Source organism: Saccoglossus kowalevskii, chromosome 3 (genome assembly GCF_978046115.1).
Source record: "Saccoglossus kowalevskii chromosome 3, keSacKowa6.1, whole genome shotgun sequence".
NCBI lineage: Eukaryota > Metazoa > Hemichordata > Enteropneusta > Harrimaniidae > Saccoglossus > Saccoglossus kowalevskii.
The window spans coordinates 37,250,653-37,273,839 of record NC_140643.1 but is presented as its reverse complement, the minus strand read 5'-3'; the positions used below and the strand labels follow the sequence as shown (position 1 = coordinate 37,273,839).

The following is a 23,187-nucleotide window of genomic DNA, read 5'->3' as shown; positions in this document are numbered from 1 at the left end:
GTTCGAGCCCACCCAGGGACGTTCTAAAGAGTTTCACTACTTTGATAAGTTTGTTGACTACTTATCAAAAATAAATTACAGTAATGGGCCACGTAAGTCAAATGAATCGCACTCACAATATATCATTTACCTGTGGATAGTTCTAACATGCGGCGCTATTGGTCGTTCCGTTTTAACGTAATATTTGGAATGTCGCCCTTTTATCGCGCTCCGATCCTTGGCTGAATGCCGCTCAAGAATGCAGAATATCATTACCCCAATGAAACAATGGGTCGTGGAATTGAGTGACATAACTCTGTTCACATTTGGCTTGCAAGTACAGTTATTCGCATCTCATAGCCTTGCTGTTTCAACCGACGACATCGACCTTTGGGCTCGTGACATTGAAAGGAACCTGAACGGTGTCTTGGCCGTTTACAGTCGCGATGTCTACCACGACAACCCGAAGAAAAGACAAACTATCGTACTATTCGTCAAACAAAATGTACCAAGCACTAGTACTCACAAATATGATGATTGCGTTGCAACAAGTGCAAGTTAGTGTTGTTTTTCACTCGGCATTTACTGCAGTGCACTGCATGCATTTATCCATTGTGTTGTAGCAATCTTGTGCGGTTCGAACGTTCTCATGTGGCAAAATCTCTAGTGCGAAAGATTGCGACAGTTTATATTAGTGTTCTTGTATCCGAATTTCATGACTAGAATTGAAAATCAAACATCATACTGCAATATGTAAAATAATGAGGGCTCGTCCAGAAGTTGGAACCCGGAACCACTGCCACAGTAAGTGAGTATCATGCCCCTAGACCAACGAGTCAGACAAACATGCTGTCTACATATAAAATTGGTGACGATAATTATTTGATCTCGGTATTTTGAATTTGAGGATTGCGAAATTGCTGTTTTTGTGCAATCGAATCTGGGGCAGCGATTATTCTTTGTTTGGCAAAATATGGGCTCGTCCGGGATTTGAACCCGGGACCTCTCGCACCCAAAGCGAGAATCATACCCCTAGACCAACGAGCCAGATATAAATGGTACATAAGTATATGGAATCTTCGACGATAATTCTTCAATCGCTGATTTAAAAATGGATTGACAGATTGTCGTACTTATGCAAGCCGAATCTGGCGCAGCGATTATTCTTTGTTCAATAGAATATTAGCTCATCCGGGATTTGAACCAGAGACCTCCTGTACCCTAAAGGTAGCGTTTACTAATCTACATAGAGGTAAATGACCAAGTGCGGAGTTACAGTAATAAACACACGTTTGGGACAATGGGTTACATAACAAGAAGTGGTATAATACCGTTTATCAGCTTTTCTAGTTTTCATTTTTTCATGATGTTAATTTAAAAAAAAGGTCATTAACAAATTCGGTCATTGTACCATTCGTCAAACAAAATGTATCAAGCACAAAAATGTACTCACGAAAATGATAATGGCGTTGTAACAAGTACAGACTTTCCGATGGTTGCATCAGAGAAAAAAAGAATATCAAAGTGCATGTAATTACCAATCATGTCTGCAGCAGCGTGGCGCAGCGGAAGCGTGCTGGGCCCATAACCCAGAGGTCCCTGGATCGAAACCAGGCGCTGCTATAAGTTTTAAAAATGGAATTTTTTCTAAACTGTCGGTATTTCAGGTTTCAACACAATTGCATTAGCATGTAGTAACATATCCGCAACAAATAAAAATAATCTTAATAACAGTTTCACCTGTTTTTACATGAACACGTGTAGAATTATTAGTATTATCTGGAAAGTGACAATATTTTCGTAAATCCCAATAATACACAGTGAGATGTGGTGCAGAAGTTGAAAAAAATTAAAGGGAAATACGAGAATGTAGTTGTCTCTGTGGCGCAATAGGTTAGCGCGTTCGGCTGTTAACCGAAAGGTTGGTGGTTCGAGCCCACCCAGGGACGTTCTAAAGAGTTTCACTACTTTGATAAGTTTGTTGACTACTTATCAAAAATAAATTACAGTAATGGGCCACGTAAGTCAAATGAATGGCACTCACAATATATCATTTACCTGTGGATAGTTCTAACACGCGGACCTATTGGTCGTTCCGTTTTAACGTAATATTTGGAATGTCGCCCTTTTATCGCGCTCCGATCCTTGGCTGAATGCCGCTCAAGAATGCAGAATATCATTACCCCAATGAAACAATGGGTCGTGGAATTGAGTGACATAACTCTGTTCACATTTGGCTTGCAAGTACAGTTATTCGCATCTCATAGCCTTGCTGTTTCAACCGACGACATCGACCTTTGGGCTCGTGACATTGAAAGGAACCTGAACGGTGTCTTGGCCGTTTACAGTCGCGATGTCTACCACGACAACCCGAAGAAAAGACAAACTATCGTACTATTCGTCAAACAAAATGTACCAAGCACTAGTACTCACGAATATGATGATTGCGTTGCAACAAGTGCAAGTTAGTGTTGTTTTTCACTCGGCATTTACTGCAGTGCACTGCATGCATTTATCCATTGCGTTGTAGCAATCTTGTGCGGTTCGAACGTTCCCATGTGGCAAAATCTCTAGTGCGAAAGATTGCGACAGTTTATATTAGTGTTCTTGTATCCGAATTTCATGACTAGAATTGAAAATCAAACATCATACTGCAATATGTAAAATAATGAGGGCTCGTCCAGAAGTTGGAACCCGGAACCACTGCCACAGTAAGTGAGTATCATGCCCCTAGACCAACGAGTCAGACAAACATGCTGTCTACATATAAAATTGGTGACGATAATTATTTGATCTCGGTATTTTGAATTTGAGGATTGCGAAATTGCTGTTTTTGTGCAATCGAATCTGGGGCAGCGATTATTCTTTGTTTGGCAAAATATGGGCTCGTCCGGGATTTGAACCCGGGACCTCTCGCACTTCTTGTTATGTAACCCATTGTCCCAAACGTGTGTTTATTACTGTAACTCCGCACTTGGTCATTTACCTCTATGTAGATTAGTAAATGCTACCTTTAGGGTACAGGAGGTCTCTGGTTCAAATCCCGGATGAGCTAATATTCTATTGAACAAAGAATAATCGCTGCGCCAGATTCGGCTTGCATAAGTACAACAATCTGTCAATCCATTTTTAAATCAGCGATTGAAGAATTATCGTCGAAGATTCCATATACTTATGTACCATTTATATCTGGCTCGTTGGTCTAGGGGTATGATTCTCGCTTTGGGTGCGAGAGGTCCCGGGTTCAAATCCCGGACGAGCCCATATTGGAGATGTTAATTTAAAAAAAGGTCATTAACAAATTCGGTCATTGTACCATTCGTCAAACAAAATGTATCAAGCACAAAAATGTACTCACGAAAATGATAATGGCGTTGTAACAAGTACAGACTTTCCGATGGTTGCATCAGAGAAAAAAAAGAATATCAAAGTGCATGTAATTACCAATCATGTCTGCAGCAGCGTGGCGCAGCGGAAGCGTGCTGGGCCCATAACCCAGAGGTCCCTGGATCGAAACCAGGCGCTGCTATAAGTTTTAAAAATGGAATTTTTTCTAAACTGTCGGTATTTCAGGTTTCAACACAATTGCATTAGCATGTAGTAACATATCCGCAACAAATAAAAATAATCTTAATAACAGTTTCACCTGTTTTTACATGAACACGTGTAGAATTATTAGTATTATCTGGAAAGTGACAATATTTTCGTAAATCCCAATAATACACAGTGAGATGTGGTGCAGAAGTTGAAAAAAATTAAAGGGAAATACAAGAATGTAGTTGTCTCTGTGGCGCAATAGGTTAGCGCGTTCGGCTGTTAACCGAAAGGTTGGTGGTTCGAGCCCACCCAGGGACGTTCTAAAGAGTTTCACTACTTTGATAAGTTTGTTGACTACTTATCAAAAATAAATTACAGTAATGGGCCACGTAAGTCAAATGAATCGCACTCACAATATATCATTTACCTTTGGATAGTTCTAACACGCGGCGCTATTGGTCGTTCCGTTTTAACGTAATATTTGGAATGTCGCCCTTTTATCGCGCTCCGATCCTTGGCTGAATGCCACTCAAGAATGCAGAATATCATTACCCCAATGAAACAATGGGTCGTGGAATTGAGTGACATAACTCTGTTCACATTTGGCTTGCAAGTACAGTTATTCGCATCTCATAGCCTTGCTGTTTCAACCGACGACATCGACCTTTGGGCTCGTGACATTGAAAGGAACCTGAACGGTGTCTTGGCCGTTTACAGTCGCGATGTCTACCACGACAACCCGAAGAAAAGACAAACTATCGTACTATTCGTCAAACAAAATGTACCAAGCACTAGTACTCACGAATATGATGATTGCGTTGCAACAAGTGCAAGTTAGTGTTGTTTTTCACTCGGCATTTACTGCAGTGCACTGCATGCATTTATCCATTGCGTTGTAGCAATCTTGTGCGGTTCGAACGTTCCCATGTGGCAAAATCTCTAGTGCGAAAGATTGCGACAGTTTATATTAGTGTTCTTGTATCCGAATTTCATGACTAGAATTGAAAATCAAACATCATACTGCAATATGTAAAATAATGAGGGCTCGTCCAGAAGTTGGAACCCGGAACCACTGCCACAGTAAGTGAGTATCATGCCCCTAGACCAACGAGTCAGACAAACATGCTGTCTACATATAAAATTGGTGACGATAATTATTTGATCTCGGTATTTTGAATTTGAGGATTGCGAAATTGCTGTTTTTGTGCAATCGAATCTGGGGCAGCGATTATTCTTTGTTTGGCAAAATATGGGCTCGTCCGGGATTTGAACCCGGGACCTCTCGCACCCAAAGCGAGAATCATACCCCTAGACCAACGAGCCAGATATAAATGGTACATAAGTATATGGAATCTTCGACGATAATTCTTCAATCGCTGATTTAAAAATGGATTGACAGATTGTCGTACTTATGCAAGCCGAATCTGGCGCAGCGATTATTCTTTGTTCAATAGAATATTAGCTCATCCGGGATTTGAACCAGAGACCTCCTGTACCCTAAAGGTAGCGTTTACTAATCTACATAGAGGTAAATGACCAAGTGCGGAGTTACAGTAATAAACACACGTTTGGGACAATGGGCTACATAACAAGAAGTGGTATAATACCGTTTATCAGCTTTTCTAGTTTTCATTTTTTCATGATGTTAATTTAAAAAAAAGGTCATTAACAAATTCGGTCATTGTACCATTCGTCAAACAAAATGTATCAAGCACAAAAATGTACTCACGAAAATGATAATGGCGTTGTAACAAGTACAGACTTTCCGATGGTTGCATCAGAGAAAAAAAAGAATATCAAAGTGCATGTAATTACCAATCATGTCTGCAGCAGCGTGGCGCAGCGGAAGCGTGCTGGGCCCATAACCCAGAGGTCCCTGGATCGAAACCAGGCGCTGCTATAAGTTTTAAAAATGGAATTTTTTCTAAACTGTCGGTATTTCAGGTTTCAACACAATTGCATTAGCATGTAGTAACATATCCGCAACAAATAAAAATAATCTTAATAACAGTTTCACCTGTTTTTACATGAACACGTGTAGAATTGTTAGTATTATCTGGAAAGTGACAATATTTTCGTAAATCCCAATAATACACAGTGAGATGTGGTTCAGAAGTTGAAAAAAATTAAAGGGAAATACAAGAATGTAGTTGTCTCTGTGGCGCAATAGGTTAGCGCGTTCGGCTGTTAACCGAAAGGTTGGTGGTTCGAGCCCACCCAGGGACGTTCTAAAGAGTTTCACTACTTTGATAAGTTTGTTGACTACTTATCAAAAATAAATTACAGTAATGGGCCACGTAAGTCAAATGAATCGCACTCACAACATATCATTTACCTGTGGATAGTTCTAACACGCGGCGCTATTGGTCGTTCCGTTTTAACGTAATATTTGGAATGTCGCCCTTTTATCGCGCTCCGATCCTTGGCTGAATGCCACTCAAGAATGCAGAATATCATTACCCCAATGAAACAATGGGTCGTGGAATTGAGTGACATAACTCTGTTCACATTTGGCTTGCAAGTACAGTTATTCGCATCTCATAGCCTTGCTGTTTCAACCGACGACATCGACCTTTGGGCTCGTGACATTGAAAGGAACCTGAACGGTGTCTTGGCCGTTTACAGTCGCGATGTCTACCACGACAACCCGAAGAAAAGACAAACTATCGTACTATTCGTCAAACAAAATGTACCAAGCACTAGTACTCACGAATATGATGATTGCGTTGCAACAAGTGCAAGTTAGTGTTGTTTTTCACTCGGCATTTACTGCAGTGCACTGCATGCATTTATCCATTGCGTTGTAGCAATCTTGTGCGGTTCGAACGTTCCCATGTGGCAAAATCTCTAGTGCGAAAGATTGCGACAGTTTATATTAGTGTTCTTGTATCCGAATTTCATGACTAGAATTGAAAATCAAACATCATACTGCAATATGTAAAATAATGAGGGCTCGTCCAGAAGTTGGAACCCGGAACCACTGCCACAGTAAGTGAGTATCATGCCCCTAGACCAACGAGTCAGACAAACATGCTGTCTACATATAAAATTGGTGACGATAATTATTTGATCTCGGTATTTTGAATTTGAGGATTGCGAAATTGCTGTTTTTGTGCAATCGAATCTGGGGCAGCGATTATTCTTTGTTTGGCAAAATATGGGCTCGTCCGGGATTTGAACCCGGGACCTCTCGCACCCAAAGCGAGAATCATACCCCTAGACCAACGAGCCAGATATAAATGGTACATAAGTATATGGAATCTTCGACGATAATTCTTCAATCGCTGATTTAAAAATGGATTGACAGATTGTCGTACTTATGCAAGCCGAATCTGGCGCAGCGATTATTCTTTGTTCAATAGAATATTAGCTCATCCGGGATTTGAACCAGAGACCTCCTGTACCCTAAAGGTAGCGTTTACTAATCTACATAGAGGTAAATGACCAAGTGCGGAGTTACAGTAATAAACACACGTTTGGGACAATGGGTTACATAACAAGAAGTGGTATAATACCGTTTATCAGCTTTTCTAGTTTTCATTTTTTCATGATGTTAATTTAAAAAAAAGGTCATTAACAAATTCGGTCATTGTACCATTCGTCAAACAAAATGTATCAAGCACAAAAATGTACTCACGAAAATGATAATGGCGTTGTAACAAGTACAGACTTTCCGATGGTTGCATCAGAGAAAAAAAAGAATATCAAAGTGCATGTAATTACCAATCATGTCTGCAGCAGCGTGGCGCAGCGGAAGCGTGCTGGGCCCATAACCCAGAGGTCCCTGGATCGAAACCAGGCGCTGCTATAAGTTTTAAAAATGGAATTTTTTCTAAACTGTCGGTATTTCAGGTTTCAACACAATTGCATTAGCATGTAGTGACATATCCGCAACAAATAAAAATAATCTTAATAACAGTTTCACCTGTTTTTACATGAACACGTGTAGAATTATTAGTATTATCTGGAAAGTGACAATATTTTCGTAAATCCCAATAATACACAGTGAGATGTGGTGCAGAAGTTGAAAAAAATTAAAGGGAAATACGAGAATGTAGTTGTCTCTGTGGCGCAATAGGTTAGCGCGTTCGGCTGTTAACCGAAAGGTTGGTGGTTCGAGCCCACCCAGGGACGTTCTAAAGAGTTTCACTACTTTGATAAGTTTGTTGACTACTTATCAAAAATAAATTACAGTAATGGGCCACGTAAGTCAAATGAATGGCACTCACAATATATCATTTACCTGTGGATAGTTCTAACACGCGGCGCTATTGGTCGTTCCGTTTTAACGTAATATTTGGAATGTCGCCCTTTTATCGCGCTCCGATCCTTGGCTGAATGCCACTCAAGAATGCAGAATATCATTACCCCAATGAAACAATGGGTCGTGGAATTGAGTGACATAACTCTGTTCACATTTGGCTTGCAAGTACAGTTATTCGCATCTCATAGCCTTGCTGTTTCAACCGACGACATCGACCTTTGGGCTCGTGACATTCAAAGGAACCTGAACGGTGTCTTGGCCGTTTACAGTCGCGATGTCTACCACGACAACCCGAAGAAAAGACAAACTATCGTACTATTCGTCAAACAAAATGTACCAAGCACTAGTACTCACGAATATGATGATTGCGTTGCAACAAGTGCAAGTTAGTGTTGTTTTTCACTCGGCATTTACTGCAGTGCACTGCATGCATTTATCCATTGCGTTGTAGCAATCTTGTGCGGTTCGAACGTTCCCATGTGGCAAAATCTCTAGTGCGAAAGATTGCGACAGTTTATATTAGTGTTCTTGTATCCGAATTTCATGACTAGAATTGAAAATCAAACATCATACTGCAATATGTAAAATAATGAGGGCTCGTCCAGAAGTTGGAACCCGGAACCACTGCCACAGTAAGTGAGTATCATGCCCCTAGACCAACGAGTCAGACAAACATGCTGTCTACATATAAAATTGGTGACGATAATTATTTGATCTCGGTATTTTGAATTTGAGGATTGCGAAATTGCTGTTTTTGTGCAATCGAATCTGGGGCAGCGATTATTCTTTGTTTGGCAAAATATGGGCTCGTCCGGGATTTGAACCCGGGACCTCTCGCACCCAAAGCGAGAATCATACCCCTAGACCAACGAGCCAGATATAAATGGTACATAAGTATATGGAATCTTCGACGATAATTCTTCAATCGCTGATTTAAAAATGGATTGACAGATTGTCGTACTTATGCAAGCCGAATCTGGCGCAGCGATTATTCTTTGTTCAATAGAATATTAGCTCATCCGGGATTTGAACCAGAGACCTCCTGTACCCTAAAGGTAGCGTTTACTAATCTACATAGAGGTAAATGACCAAGTGCGGAGTTACAGTAATAAACACACGTTTGGGACAATGGGCTACATAACAAGAAGTGGTATAATACCGTTTATCAGCTTTTCTAGTTTTCATTTTTTCATGATGTTAATTTAAAAAAAAGGTCATTAACAAATTCGGTCATTGTACCATTCGTCAAACAAAATGTATCAAGCACAAAAATGTACTCACGAAAATGATAATGGCGTTGTAACAAGTACAGACTTTCCGATGGTTGCATCAGAGAAAAAAAAGAATATCAAAGTGCATGTAATTACCAATCATGTCTGCAGCAGCGTGGCGCAGCGGAAGCGTGCTGGGCCCATAACCCAGAGGTCCTTGGATCGAAACCAGGCGCTGCTATAAGTTTTAAAAATGGAATTTTTTCTAAACTGTCGGTATTTCAGGTTTCAACACAATTGCATTAGCATGTAGTAACATATCCGCAACAAATAAAAATAATCTTAATAACAGTTTCACCTGTTTTTACATGAACACGTGTAGAATTATTAGTATTATCTGGAAAGTGACAATATTTTCGTAAATCCCAATAATACACAGTGAGATGTGGTGCAGAAGTTGAAAAAAATTAAAGGGAAATACGAGAATGTAGTTGTCTCTGTGGCGCAATAGGTTAGCGCGTTCGGCTGTTAACCGAAAGGTTGGTGGTTCGAGCCCACCCAGGGACGTTTTAAAGAGTTTCACTACTTTGATAAGTTTGTTGACTACTTATCAAAAATAAATTACAGTAATGGGCCACGTAAGTCAAATGAATCGCACTCACAATATATCATTTACCTGTGGATAGTTCTAACACGCGGCGCTATTGGTCGTTCCGTTTTAACGTAATATTTGGAATGTCGCCCTTTTATCGCGCTCCGATCCTTGGCTGAATGCCACTCAAGAATGCAGAATATCATTACCCCAATGAAACAATGGGTCGTGGAATTGAGTGACATAACTCTGTTCACATTTGGCTTGCAAGTACAGTTATTCGCATCTCATAGCCTTGCTGTTTCAACCGACGACATCGACCTTTGGGCTCGTGACATTGAAAGGAACCTGAACGGTGTCTTGGCCGTTTACAGTCGCGATGTCTACCACGACAACCCGAAGAAAAGACAAACTATCGTACTATTCGTCAAACAAAATGTACCAAGCACTAGTACTCACGAATATGATGATTGCGTTGCAACAAGTGCAAGTTAGTGTTGTTTTTCACTCGGCATTTACTGCAGTGCACTGCATGCATTTATCCATTGCGTTGTAGCAATCTTGTGCGGTTCGAACGTTCCCATGTGGCAAAATCTCTAGTGCGAAAGATTGCGACAGTTTATATTAGTGTTCTTGTATCCGAATTTCATGACTAGAATTGAAAATCAAACATCATACTGCAATATGTAAAATAATGAGGGCTCGTCCAGAAGTTGGAACCTGGAACCACTGCCACAGTAAGTGAGTATCATGCCCCTAGACCAACGAGTCAGACAAACATGCTGTCTACATATAAAATTGGTGACGATAATTATTTGATCTCGGTATTTTGAATTTGAGGATTGCGAAATTGCTGTTTTTGTGCAATCGAATCTGGGGCAGCGATTATTCTTTGTTTGGCAAAATATGGGCTCGTCCGGGATTTGAACCCGGGACCTCTCGCACCCAAAGCGAGAATCATACCCCTAGACCAACGAGCCAGATATAAATGGTACATAAGTATATGGAATCTTCGACGATAATTCTTCAATCGCTGATTTAAAAATGGATTGACAGATTGTCGTACTTATGCAAGCCGAATCTGGCGCAGCGATTATTCTTTGTTCAATAGAATATTAGCTCATCCGGGATTTGAACCAGAGACCTCCTGTACCCTAAAGGTAGCGTTTACTAATCTACATAGAGGTAAATGACCAAGTGCGGAGTTACAGTAATAAACACACGTTTGGGACAATGGGTTACATAACAAGAAGTGGTATAATACCGTTTATCAGCTTTTCTAGTTTTCATTTTTTCATGATGTTAATTTAAAAAAAAGGTCATTAACAAATTCGGTCATTGTACCATTCGTCAAACAAAATGTATCAAGCACAAAAATGTACTCACGAAAATGATAATGGCGTTGTAACAAGTACAGACTTTCCGATGGTTGCATCAGAGAAAAAAAAGAATATCAAAGTGCATGTAATTACCAATCATGTCTGCAGCAGCGTGGCGCAGCGGAAGCGTGCTGGGCCCATAACCCAGAGGTCCCTGGATCGAAACCAGGCGCTGCTATAAGTTTTAAAAATGGAATTTTTTCTAAACTGTCGGTATTTCAGGTTTCAACACAATTGCATTAGCATGTAGTAACATATCCGCAACAAATAAAAATAATCTTAATAACAGTTTCACCTGTTTTTACATGAACACGTGTAGAATTATTAGTATTATCTGGAAAGTGACAATATTTTCGTAAATCCCAATAATACACAGTGAGATGTGGTGCAGAAGTTGAAAAAAATTAAAGGGAAATACGAGAATGTAGTTGTCTCTGTGGCGCAATAGGTTAGCGCGTTCGGCTGTTAACCGAAAGGTTGGTGGTTCGAGCCCACCCAGGGACGTTCTAAAGAGTTTCACTACTTTGATAAGTTTGTTGACTACTTATCAAAAATAAATTACAGTAATGGGCCACGTAAGTCAAATGAATGGCACTCACAATATATCATTTACCTGTGGATAGTTCTAACACGCGGCGCTATTGGTCGTTCCGTTTTAACGTAATATTTGGAATGTCGCCCTTTTATCGCGCTCCGATCCTTGGCTGAATGCCACTCAAGAATGCAGAATATCATTACCCCAATGAAACAATGGGTCGTGGAATTGAGTGACATAACTCTGTTCACATTTGGCTTGCAAGTACAGTTATTCGCATCTCATAGCCTTGCTGTTTCAACCGACGACATCGACCTTTGGGCTCGTGACATTGAAAGGAACCTGAACGGTGTCTTGGCCGTTTACAGTCGCGATGTCTACCACGACAACCCGAAGAAAAGACAAACTATCGTACTATTCGTCAAACAAAATGTACCAAGCACTAGTACTCACGAATATGATGATTGCGTTGCAACAAGTGCAAGTTAGTGTTGTTTTTCACTCGGCATTTACTGCAGTGCACTGCATGCATTTATCCATTGCGTTGTAGCAATCTTGTGCGGTTCGAACGTTCCCATGTGGCAAAATCTCTAGTGCGAAAGATTGCGACAGTTTATATTAGTGTTCTTGTATCCGAATTTCATGACTAGAATTGAAAATCAAACATCATACTGCAATATGTAAAATAATGAGGGCTCGTCCAGAAGTTGGAACCCGGAACCACTGCCACAGTAAGTGAGTATCATGCCCCTAGACCAACGAGTCAGACAAACATGCTGTCTACATATAAAATTGGTGACGATAATTATTTGATCTCGGTATTTTGAATTTGAGGATTGCGAAATTGCTGTTTTTGTGCAATCGAATCTGGGGCAGCGATTATTCTTTGTTTGGCAAAATATGGGCTCGTCCGGGATTTGAACCCGGGACCTCTCGCACCCAAAGCGAGAATCATACCCCTAGACCAACGAGCCAGATATAAATGGTACATAAGTATATGGAATCTTCGACGATAATTCTTCAATCGCTGATTTAAAAATGGATTGACAGATTGTCGTACTTATGCAAGCCGAATCTGGCGCAGCGATTATTCTTTGTTCAATAGAATATTAGCTCATCCGGGATTTGAACCAGAGACCTCCTGTACCCTAAAGGTAGCGTTTACTAATCTACATAGAGGTAAATGACCAAGTGCGGAGTTACAGTAATAAACACACGTTTGAGACAATGGGCTACATAACAAGAAGTGGTATAATACCGTTTATCAGCTTTTCTAGTTTTCATTTTTTCATGATGTTAATTTAAAAAAAAGGTCATTAACAAATTCGGTCATTGTACCATTCGTCAAACAAAATGTATCAAGCACAAAAATGTACTCACGAAAATGATAATGGCGTTGTAACAAGTACAGACTTTCCGATGGTTGCATCAGAGAAAAAAAAGAATATCAAAGTGCATGTAATTACCAATCATGTCTGCAGCAGCGTGGCGCAGCGGAAGCGTGCTGGGCCCATAACCCAGAGGTCCCTGGATCGAAACCAGGCGCTGCTATAAGTTTTAAAAATGGAATTTTTTCTAAACTGTCGGTATTTCAGGTTTCAACACAATTGCATTAGCATGTAGTAACATATCCGCAACAAATAAAAATAATCTTAATAACAGTTTCACCTGTTTTTACATGAACACGTGTAGAATTATTAGTATTATCTGGAAAGTGACAATATTTTCGTAAATCCCAATAATACACAGTGAGATGTGGTGCAGAAGTTGAAAAAAATTAAAGGGAAATACGAGAATGTAGTTGTCTCTGTGGCGCAATAGGTTAGCGCGTTCGGCTGTTAACCGAAAGGTTGGTGGTTCGAGCCCACCCAGGGACGTTCTAAAGAGTTTCACTACTTTGATAAGTTTGTTGACTACTTATCAAAAATAAATTACAGTAATGGGCCACGTAAGTCAAATGAATGGCACTCACAATATATCATTTACCTGTGGATAGTTCTAACACGCGGCGCTATTGGTCGTTCCGTTTTAACGTAATATTTGGAATGTCGCCCTTTTATCGCGCTCCGATCCTTGGCTGAATGCCACTCAAGAATGCAGAATATCATTACCCCAATGAAACAATGGGTCGTGGAATTGAGTGACATAACTCTGTTCACATTTGGCTTGCAAGTACAGTTATTCGCATCTCATAGCCTTGCTGTTTCAACCGACGACATCGACCTTTGGGCTCGTGACATTGAAAGGAACCTGAACGGTGTCTTGGCCGTTTACAGTCGCGATGTCTACCACGACAACCCGAAGAAAAGACAAACTATCGTACTATTCGTCAAACAAAATGTACCAAGCACTAGTACTCACGAATATGATGATTGCGTTGCAACAAGTGCAAGTTAGTGTTGTTTTTCACTCGGCATTTACTGCAGTGCACTGCATGCATTTATCCATTGCGTTGTAGCAATCTTGTGCGGTTCGAACGTTCCCATGTGGCAAAATCTCTAGTGCGAAAGATTGCGACAGTTTATATTAGTGTTCTTGTATCCGAATTTCATGACTAGAATTGAAAATCAAACATCATACTGCAATATGTAAAATAATGAGGGCTCGTCCAGAAGTTGGAACCCGGAACCACTGCCACAGTAAGTGAGTATCATGCCCCTAGACCAACGAGTCAGACAAACATGCTGTCTACATATAAAATTGGTGACGATAATTATTTGATCTCGGTATTTTGAATTTGAGGATTGCGAAATTGCTGTTTTTGTGCAATCGAATCTGGGGCAGCGATTATTCTTTGTTTGGCAAAATATGGGCTCGTCCGGGATTTGAACCCGGGACCTCTCGCACCCAAAGCGAGAATCATACCCCTAGACCAACGAGCCAGATATAAATGGTACATAAGTATATGGAATCTTCGACGATAATTCTTCAATCGCTGATTTAAAAATGGATTGACAGATTGTCGTACTTATGCAAGCCGAATCTGGCGCAGCGATTATTCTTTGTTCAATAGAATATTAGCTCATCCGGGATTTGAACCAGAGACCTCCTGTACCCTAAAGGTAGCGTTTACTAATCTACATAGAGGTAAATGACCAAGTGCGGAGTTACAGTAATAAACACACGTTTGAGACAATGGGCTACATAACAAGAAGTGGTATAATACCGTTTATCAGCTTTTCTAGTTTTCATTTTTTCATGATGTTAATTTAAAAAAAAGGTCATTAACAAATTCGGTCATTGTACCATTCGTCAAACAAAATGTATCAAGCACAAAAATGTACTCACGAAAATGATAATGGCGTTGTAACAAGTACAGACTTTCCGATGGTTGCATCAGAGAAAAAAAAGAATATCAAAGTGCATGTAATTACCAATCATGTCTGCAGCAGCGTGGCGCAGCGGAAGCGTGCTGGGCCCATAACCCAGAGGTCCCTGGATCGAAACCAGGCGCTGCTATAAGTTTTAAAAATGGAATTTTTTCTAAACTGTCGGTATTTCAGGTTTCAACACAATTGCATTAGCATGTAGTAACATATCCGCAACAAATAAAAATAATCTTAATAACAGTTTCACCTGTTTTTACATGAACACGTGTAGAATTATTAGTATTATCTGGAAAGTGACAATATTTTCGTAAATCCCAATAATACACAGTGAGATGTGGTGCAGAAGTTGAAAAAAATTAAAGGGAAATACGAGAATGTAGTTGTCTCTGTGGCGCAATAGGTTAGCGCGTTCGGCTGTTAACCGAAAGGTTGGTGGTTCGAGCCCACCCAGGGACGTTCTAAAGAGTTTCACTACTTTGATAAGTTTGTTGACTACTTATCAAAAATAAATTACAGTAATGGGCCACGTAAGTCAAATGAATCGCACTCACAATATATCATTTACCTGTGGATAGTTCTAACACGCGGCGCTATTGGTCGTTCCGTTTTAACGTAATATTTGGAATGTCGCCCTTTTATCGCGCTCCGATCCTTGGCTGAATGCCACTCAAGAATGCAGAATATCATTACCCCAATGAAACAATGGGTCGTGGAATTGAGTGACATAACTCTGTTCACATTTGGCTTGCAAGTACAGTTATTCGCATCTCATAGCCTTGCTGTTTCAACCGACGACATCGACCTTTGGGCTCGTGACATTGAAAGGAACCTGAACGGTGTCTTGGCCGTTTACAGTCGCGATGTCTACCACGACAACCCGAAGAAAAGACAAACTATCGTACTATTCGTCAAACAAAATGTACCAAGCACTAGTACTCACGAATATGATGATTGCGTTGCAACAAGTGCAAGTTAGTGTTGTTTTTCACTCGGCATTTACTGCAGTGCACTGCATGCATTTATCCATTGCGTTGTAGCAATCTTGTGCGGTTCGAACGTTCCCATGTGGCAAAATCTCTAGTGCGAAAGATTGCGACAGTTTATATTAGTGTTCTTGTATCCGAATTTCATGACTAGAATTGAAAATCAAACATCATACTGCAATATGTAAAATAATGAGGGCTCGTCCAGAAGTTGGAACCCGGAACCACTGCCACAGTAAGTGAGTATCATGCCCCTAGACCAACGAGTCAGACAAACATGCTGTCTACATATAAAATTGGTGACGATAATTATTTGATCTCGGTATTTTGAATTTGAGGATTGCGAAATTGCTGTTTTTGTGCAATCGAATCTGGGGCAGCGATTATTCTTTGTTTGGCAAAATATGGGCTCGTCCGGGATTTGAACCCGGGACCTCTCGCACCCAAAGCGAGAATCATACCCCTAGACCAACGAGCCAGATATAAATGGTACATAAGTATATGGAATCTTCGACGATAATTCTTCAATCGCTGATTTAAAAATGGATTGACAGATTGTCGTACTTATGCAAGCCGAATCTGGCGCAGCGATTATTCTTTGTTCAATAGAATATTAGCTCATCCGGGATTTGAACCAGAGACCTCCTGTACCCTAAAGGTAGCGTTTACTAATCTACATAGAGGTAAATGACCAAGTGCGGAGTTACAGTAATAAACACACGTTTGGGACAATGGGTTACATAACAAGAAGTGGTATAATACCGTTTATCAGCTTTTCTAGTTTTCATTTTTTCATGATGTTAATTTAAAAAAAAGGTCATTAACAAATTCGGTCATTGTACCATTCGTCAAACAAAATGTATCAAGCACAAAAATGTACTCACGAAAATGATAATGGGGTTGTAACAAGTACAGACTTTCCGATGGTTGCATCAGAGAAAAAAAAGAATATCAAAGTGCATGTAATTACCAATCATGTCTGCAGCAGCGTGGCGCAGCGGAAGCGTGCTGGGCCCATAACCCAGAGGTCCCTGGATCGAAACCAGGCGCTGCTATAAGTTTTAAAAATGGAATTTTTTCTAAACTGTCGGTATTTCAGGTTTCAACACAATTGCATTAGCATGTAGTAACATATCCGCAACAAATAAAAATAATCTTAATAACAGTTTCACCTGTTTTTACATGAACACGTGTAGAATTATTAGTATTATCTGGAAAGTGACAATATTTTCGTAAATCCCAATAATACACAGTGAGATGTGGTGCAGAAGTTGAAAAAAATTAAAGGGAAATACGAGAATGTAGTTGTCTCTGTGGCGCAATAGGTTAGCGCGTTCGGCTGTTAACCGAAAGGTTGGTGGTTCGAGCCCACCCAGGGACGTTCTAAAGAGTTTCACTACTTTGATAAGTTTGTTGACTACTTATCAAAAATAAATTACAGTAATGGGCCACGTAAGTCAAATGAATCGCACTCACAATATATCATTTACCTGTGGATAGTTCTAACACGCGGCGCTATTGGTCGTTCCGTTTTAACGTAATATTTGGAATGTCGCCCTTTTATCGCGCTCCGATCCTTGGCTGAATGCCACTCAAGAATGCAGAATATCATTACCCCAATGAAACAATGGGTCGTGGAATTGAGTGACATAACTCTGTTCACCTTTGGCTTGCAAGTACAGTTATTCGCATCTCATAGCCTTGCTGTTTCAACCGACGACATCGACCTTTGGGCTCGTGACATTGAAAGGAACCTGAACGGTGTCTTGGCCGTTTACAGTCGCGATGTCTACCACGACAACCCGAAGAAAAGACAAACTATCGTACTATTCGTCAAACAAAATGTACTAAGCACTAGTACTCACGAATATGATGATTGCGTTGCAACAAGTGCAAGTTAGTGTTGTTTTTCACTCGGCATTTACTGCAGTGCACTGCATGCATTTATCCATTGCGTTGTAGCAATCTTGTGCGGTTCGAACGTTCCCATGTGGCAAAATCTCTAGTGCGAAAGATTGCGACAGTTTATATTAGTGTTCTTGTATCCGAATTTCATGACTAGAATTGAAAATCAAACATCATACTGCAATATGTAAAATAATGAGGGCTCGTCCAGAAGTTGGAACCCGGAACCACTGCCACAGTAAGTGAGTATCATGCCCCTAGACCAACGAGTCAGACAAACATGCTGTCTACATATAAAATTGGTGACGATAATTATTTGATCTCGGTATTTTGAATTTGAGGATTGCGAAATTTCTGTTTTTGTGCAATCGAATCTGGGGCAGCGATTATTCTTTGTTTGGCAAAATATGGGCTCGTCCGGGATTTGAACCCGGGACCTCTCGCACCCAAAGCGAGAATCATACCCCTAGACCAACGAGCCAGATATAAATGGTACATAAGTATATGGAATCTTCGACGATAATTCTTCAATCGCTGATTTAAAAATGGATTGACAGATTGTCGTACTTATGCAAGCCGAATCTGGCGCAGCGATTATTCTTTGTTCAATAGAGTATTAGCTCATCCGGGATTTGAACCAGAGACCTCCTGTACCCTAAAGGTAGCGTTTACTAATCTACATAGAGGTAAATGACCAAGTGCGGAGTTACAGTAATAAACACACGTTTGGGACAATGGGTTACATAACAAGAAGTGGTATAATACCGTTTATCAGCTTTTCTAGTTTTCATTTTTTCATGATGTTAATTTAAAAAAAAGGTCATTAACAAATTCGGTCATTGTACCATTCGTCAAACAAAATGTATCAAGCACAAAAATGTACTCACGAAAATGATAATGGCGTTGTAACAAGTACAGACTTTCCGATGGTTGCATCAGAGAAAAAAAAGAATATCAAAGTGCATGTAATTACCAATCATGTCTGCAGCAGCGTGGCGCAGCGGAAGCGTGCTGGGCCCATAACCCAGAGGTCCCTGGATCGAAACCAGGCGCTGCTATAAATTTTAAAAATGGAATTTTTTCTAAACTGTCGGTATTTCAGGTTTCAACACAATTGCATTAGCATGTAGTAACATATCCGCAACAAATAAAAATAATCTTAATAACAGTTTCACCTGTTTTTACATGAACACGTGTAGAATTATTAGTATTATCTGGAAAGTGACAATATTTTCGTAAATCCCAATAATACACAGTGAGATGTGGAGCAGAAGTTGAAAAAAATTAAAGGGAAATACGAGAATGTAGTTGTCTCTGTGGCGCAATAGGTTAGCGCGTTCGGCTGTTAACCGAAAGGTTGGTGGTTCGAGCCCACCCAGGGACGTTCTAAAGAGTTTCACTACTTTGATAAGTTTGTTGACTACTTATCAAAAATAAATTACAGTAATGGGCCACGTAAGTCAAATGAATCGCACTCACAATATATCATTTACCTGTGGATAGTTCTAACACGCGGCGCTATTGGTCGTTCCGTTTTAACGTAATATTTGGAATGTCGCCCTTTTATCGCGCTCCGATCCTTGGCTGAATGCCACTCAAGAATGCAGAATATCATTACCCCAATGAAACAATGGGTCGTGGAATTGAGTGACATAACTCTGTTCACATTTGGCTTGCAAGTACAGTTATTCGCATCTCATAGCCTTGCTGTTTCAACCGACGACATCGACCTTTGGGCTCGTGACATTCAAAGGAACCTGAACGGTGTCTTGGCCGTTTACAGTCGCGATGTCTACCACGACAACCCGAAGAAAAGACAAACTATCGTACTATTCGTCAAACAAAATGTACCAAGCACTAGTACTCACGAATATGATGATTGCGTTGCAACAAGTACAAGTTAGTGTTGTTTTTCACTCGGCATTTACTGCAGTGCACTGCATGCATTTATCCATTGCGTTGTAGCGATCTTGTGCGGTTCGAACGTTCCCATGTGGCAAAATCTCTAGTGCGAATGATTGCGACAGTTTATATTAGTGTTCTTGTATCCGAATTTCATGACTAGAATTGAAAATCAAACATCATACTGCAATATGTAAAAAAATGAGGGCTCGTCCAGGAGTTGGAACCCGGAACCACTGCCACAGTAAGTGAGTATCATGCCCCTAGACCAACGAGTCAGACAAACATGCTGTCTACATATAAAATTGGTGACGATAATTATTTGATCTCGGTATTTTGAAATTGAGGATTGCGAAATTGCTGTTTTTATGAAATCGAATCTGGGGCAGCGATTATTCTTTGTTTGGCAAAATATGGGCTCGTCCGGGATTTGAACCCGGGACCTCTCGCACCCAAAGCGAGAATCATACCCCTAGACCAACGAGCCAGATATAAATGGTACATAAGTATATGGAATCTTCGACGATAATTCTTCAATCGCTGATTTAAAAATGGATTGACAGATTGTCGTACTTATGCAAGTCGAATCTGGCGCAGCGATTATTCTTTGTTCAATAGAATATTAGCTCATCCGGGATTTGAACCAGAGACCTCCTGTACCCTAAAGGTAGCATTTACTAATCTACATAGAGGTAAATGACCAAGTGCGGAGTTACAGTAATAAACACACGTTTGGGACAATGGGTCACATAACAAGAAGTGGTATAATACCGTTTATCAGTTTTTCTAGTTTTCATTTTTTCATGATGTTAATTTAAAAAAAAGATCATTAACAAATTCGGTCATTGTACCATTCGTCAAACAAAATGTATCAAGCACAAAAATGTACTCACGAAAATGATAATGGCGTTGTAACAAGTACAGACTTTCCGATGGTTGCATCAGAGAAAAAAAAGAATATCAAAGTGCATGTAATTACCAATCATATCTGCAGCAGCGTGGCGCAGCGGAAGCGTGCTGGGCCCATAACCCAGAGGTCCCTGGATCGAAACCAGGCGCTGCTATAAGTTTTAAAAATGGAATTTTTTCTAAACTGTCGGTATTTCAGGTTTCAACACAATTGCATTAGCATGTAGTAACATATCCGCAACAAATAAAAATAATCTTAATAACAGTTTCACTTGTTTTTACATGAACACGTGTAGAATTATTAGTATTATCTGGAAAGTGACAATATTTTCGTAAATCCCAATAATATACAGTGACATGTGGTGCAGAAGTTGAAAAAAATTAAAGGGAAATACGAGAATGTAGTTGTCTCTGTGGCGCAATAGGTTAGCGCGTTCGGCTGTTAACCGAAAGGTTGGTGGTTCGAGCCCACCCAGGGACGTTCTAAAGAGTTTTACTACTTTGATAAGTTTGTTGACTACTTATCAAAAATAAATTACAGTAATGGGCCACGTAAGTCAAATGAATGGCACTCACAATATATCATTTACCTGTGGATAGTTCTAACACGCGGCGCTATTGGTCGTTCCGTTTTAACGTAATATTTGGAATGTCGCCCTTTTATCGCGCTCTGATCCTTGGCTGAATGCCACTCAAGAATGCAGAATATCATTACCCCAATGAAACAATGGGTCGTGGAATTGAGTGACATAACTCTGCTCACATTTGGCTTGCAAGTACAGTTATTCGCATCTCATAGCCTTGCCGTTTCAACCGACGACATCGACCTTTGGGCTCGTGACATTCAAAGGAACCTGAACGGTGTCTTGGCCGTTTACAGTCGCGATGTCTACCACGACAACCCGAAGAAAAGACAAACTATCGTACTATTCGTCAAACAAAATGTACCAAGCACTAGTACTCACGAATATGATGATTGCGTTGCAACAAGTACAAGTTATTGTTGTTTTTCACCCGGCATTTACTGCAGTGCACTGCATGCATTTATCCATTGCGTTGTAGCGATCTTGTGCGGTTCGAACGTTCCCATGTGGCAAAATCTCTAGTGCGAATGATTGCGACAGTTTATATTAGTGTTCTTGTATCCGAATTTCATGACTAGAATTGAAAATCAAACATCATACTGCAATATGTAAAAAAATGAGGGCTCGTCCAGGAGTTGGAACCCGGAACCACTGCCACAGTAATTGAGTATCATGCCCCTAGACCAACGAGTCAGACAAACATGCTGTCTACATATAAAATTGGGACCATAATTATTTGATCTCGGTATTTTGAAATTGAGGATTGCGAAATTGCTGTTTTTATGCAATCGAATCTGGGGCAGTGATTATTCTTTGTTTGACAAAATATGGGCTCGTCCGGGATTTGAAGCCGGGACCGCTCGCACCCAAAGCGAGAATCATACCCCTAGACCAACGAGCCAGATATAAATGGTACATAAGTATATGGAATCTTCGACGATAATTCTTCAATCGCTGATTTAAAAATGGATTGACAGATTGTCGTACTTATGCAAGTCGAATCTGGCGCAGCGATTATTCTTTGTTCAATAGAATATTAGCTCATCCGGGATTTGAACCAGAGACCTCCTGTACCCTAAAGGTAGCGTTTACTAATCTACATAGAGGTAAATGACCAAGTGCGGAGTTACAGTAATAAACACACGTTTGGGACAATGGGTCACATAACAAGAAGTGGTATAATACCGTTTATCAGCTTTTCTAGTCTTCATTTTTCATGATGTTAATTTAAAAAAAAGATCATTAACAAATTCGGTCATTGTACCATTCGTCAAACAAAATGTATCAAGCACAAAAATGTACTCACGAAAATGATAATGGCGTTGTAACAAGTACAGACTTTCCGATGGTTGCATCAGAGAAAAAAAAGAATATCAAAGTGCATGTAATTACCAATCATTTCTGCAGCAGCGTGGCGCAGCGGAAGCGTGCTGGGCCCATAACCCAGAGGTCCCTGGATCGAAACCAGGCGCTGCTATAAGTTTTAAAAATGGAATTTTTTCTAAACTGTCGGTATTTCAGGTTTCAACACAATTGCATTAGCATGTAGTAACATATCCGCAACAAATAAAAATAATCTTAATAACAGTTTCACCTGTTTTTACATGAACACGTGTAGAATTATTAGTATTATCTGGAAAGTGACAATATTTTCGTAAATCCCAATAATACACAGTGAGATGTGGTGCAGAAGTTGAAAAAAATTAAAGGGAAATACGAGAATGTAGTTGTCTCTGTGGCGCAATAGGTTAGCGCGTTCGGCTGTTAACCGAAAGGTTGGTGGTTCGAGCCCACCCAGGGACGTTCTAAAGAGTTTCACTACTTTGATAAGTTTGTTGACTACTTATCAAAAATAAATTACAGTAATGGGCCACGTAAGTCAAATGAATCGCACTCACAATATATTATTTACCTGTGGATAGTTCTAACACGCGGCGCTATTGGTCGTTCCGTTTTAACGTAATATTTGGAATGTCGCCCTTTTATCGCGCTCCGATCCTTGGCTGAATGCCACTCAAGAATGCAGAATATCATTACCCCAATGAAACAATGGGTCGTGGAATTGAGTGACATAACTC

The 23,187-nt window shown here is 40.2% G+C and overlaps 23 non-coding genes across 23 annotated transcripts; 12 read left to right on the top strand and 11 right to left on the bottom strand.

Moving 5' to 3' along the window:
* Nucleotides 1-954: 954 nt before the first annotated feature.
* On the bottom strand, nucleotides 955-1,026 carry TRNAP-UGG (transfer RNA proline (anticodon UGG)). The gene has a single exon. It is a non-coding gene; the product is annotated as a tRNA-Pro (tRNA).
* Nucleotides 1,027-1,530: 504 nt separating this feature from the next.
* TRNAM-CAU (transfer RNA methionine (anticodon CAU)) lies at nucleotides 1,531-1,602 on the top strand. Its single transcript has one exon. It is a non-coding gene; the product is annotated as a tRNA-Met (tRNA).
* Nucleotides 1,603-3,170: 1,568 nt separating this feature from the next.
* TRNAP-UGG (transfer RNA proline (anticodon UGG)) lies at nucleotides 3,171-3,242 on the top strand. The gene has a single exon. It is a non-coding gene; the product is annotated as a tRNA-Pro (tRNA).
* A 194-nt stretch (nucleotides 3,243-3,436) lies between these two features.
* On the top strand, nucleotides 3,437-3,508 carry TRNAM-CAU (transfer RNA methionine (anticodon CAU)). Its single transcript has one exon. It is a non-coding gene; the product is annotated as a tRNA-Met (tRNA).
* Nucleotides 3,509-4,767: 1,259 nt separating this feature from the next.
* TRNAP-UGG (transfer RNA proline (anticodon UGG)) lies at nucleotides 4,768-4,839 on the bottom strand. Its single transcript has one exon. It is a non-coding gene; the product is annotated as a tRNA-Pro (tRNA).
* A 505-nt stretch (nucleotides 4,840-5,344) lies between these two features.
* On the top strand, nucleotides 5,345-5,416 carry TRNAM-CAU (transfer RNA methionine (anticodon CAU)). The gene has a single exon. It is a non-coding gene; the product is annotated as a tRNA-Met (tRNA).
* A 1,259-nt stretch (nucleotides 5,417-6,675) lies between these two features.
* On the bottom strand, nucleotides 6,676-6,747 carry TRNAP-UGG (transfer RNA proline (anticodon UGG)). The gene has a single exon. It is a non-coding gene; the product is annotated as a tRNA-Pro (tRNA).
* A 505-nt stretch (nucleotides 6,748-7,252) lies between these two features.
* On the top strand, nucleotides 7,253-7,324 carry TRNAM-CAU (transfer RNA methionine (anticodon CAU)). The gene has a single exon. It is a non-coding gene; the product is annotated as a tRNA-Met (tRNA).
* A 1,259-nt stretch (nucleotides 7,325-8,583) lies between these two features.
* Nucleotides 8,584-8,655, bottom strand: TRNAP-UGG (transfer RNA proline (anticodon UGG)). Its single transcript has one exon. It is a non-coding gene; the product is annotated as a tRNA-Pro (tRNA).
* Nucleotides 8,656-10,491: 1,836 nt separating this feature from the next.
* Nucleotides 10,492-10,563, bottom strand: TRNAP-UGG (transfer RNA glutamine (anticodon UUG)). The gene has a single exon. It is a non-coding gene; the product is annotated as a tRNA-Pro (tRNA).
* Nucleotides 10,564-11,068: 505 nt separating this feature from the next.
* Nucleotides 11,069-11,140, top strand: TRNAM-CAU (transfer RNA methionine (anticodon CAU)). The gene has a single exon. It is a non-coding gene; the product is annotated as a tRNA-Met (tRNA).
* A 1,259-nt stretch (nucleotides 11,141-12,399) lies between these two features.
* Nucleotides 12,400-12,471, bottom strand: TRNAP-UGG (transfer RNA proline (anticodon UGG)). The gene has a single exon. It is a non-coding gene; the product is annotated as a tRNA-Pro (tRNA).
* Nucleotides 12,472-12,976: 505 nt separating this feature from the next.
* TRNAM-CAU (transfer RNA methionine (anticodon CAU)) lies at nucleotides 12,977-13,048 on the top strand. The gene has a single exon. It is a non-coding gene; the product is annotated as a tRNA-Met (tRNA).
* A 1,259-nt stretch (nucleotides 13,049-14,307) lies between these two features.
* On the bottom strand, nucleotides 14,308-14,379 carry TRNAP-UGG (transfer RNA proline (anticodon UGG)). The gene has a single exon. It is a non-coding gene; the product is annotated as a tRNA-Pro (tRNA).
* Nucleotides 14,380-14,884: 505 nt separating this feature from the next.
* Nucleotides 14,885-14,956, top strand: TRNAM-CAU (transfer RNA methionine (anticodon CAU)). Its single transcript has one exon. It is a non-coding gene; the product is annotated as a tRNA-Met (tRNA).
* A 1,259-nt stretch (nucleotides 14,957-16,215) lies between these two features.
* On the bottom strand, nucleotides 16,216-16,287 carry TRNAP-UGG (transfer RNA proline (anticodon UGG)). The gene has a single exon. It is a non-coding gene; the product is annotated as a tRNA-Pro (tRNA).
* A 505-nt stretch (nucleotides 16,288-16,792) lies between these two features.
* Nucleotides 16,793-16,864, top strand: TRNAM-CAU (transfer RNA methionine (anticodon CAU)). The gene has a single exon. It is a non-coding gene; the product is annotated as a tRNA-Met (tRNA).
* A 1,259-nt stretch (nucleotides 16,865-18,123) lies between these two features.
* TRNAP-UGG (transfer RNA proline (anticodon UGG)) lies at nucleotides 18,124-18,195 on the bottom strand. Its single transcript has one exon. It is a non-coding gene; the product is annotated as a tRNA-Pro (tRNA).
* A 505-nt stretch (nucleotides 18,196-18,700) lies between these two features.
* Nucleotides 18,701-18,772, top strand: TRNAM-CAU (transfer RNA methionine (anticodon CAU)). The gene has a single exon. It is a non-coding gene; the product is annotated as a tRNA-Met (tRNA).
* A 1,259-nt stretch (nucleotides 18,773-20,031) lies between these two features.
* On the bottom strand, nucleotides 20,032-20,103 carry TRNAP-UGG (transfer RNA proline (anticodon UGG)). The gene has a single exon. It is a non-coding gene; the product is annotated as a tRNA-Pro (tRNA).
* Nucleotides 20,104-20,608: 505 nt separating this feature from the next.
* Nucleotides 20,609-20,680, top strand: TRNAM-CAU (transfer RNA methionine (anticodon CAU)). The gene has a single exon. It is a non-coding gene; the product is annotated as a tRNA-Met (tRNA).
* A 1,258-nt stretch (nucleotides 20,681-21,938) lies between these two features.
* Nucleotides 21,939-22,010, bottom strand: TRNAP-UGG (transfer RNA proline (anticodon UGG)). Its single transcript has one exon. It is a non-coding gene; the product is annotated as a tRNA-Pro (tRNA).
* A 504-nt stretch (nucleotides 22,011-22,514) lies between these two features.
* On the top strand, nucleotides 22,515-22,586 carry TRNAM-CAU (transfer RNA methionine (anticodon CAU)). The gene has a single exon. It is a non-coding gene; the product is annotated as a tRNA-Met (tRNA).
* Nucleotides 22,587-23,187: the final 601 nt, after the last annotated feature.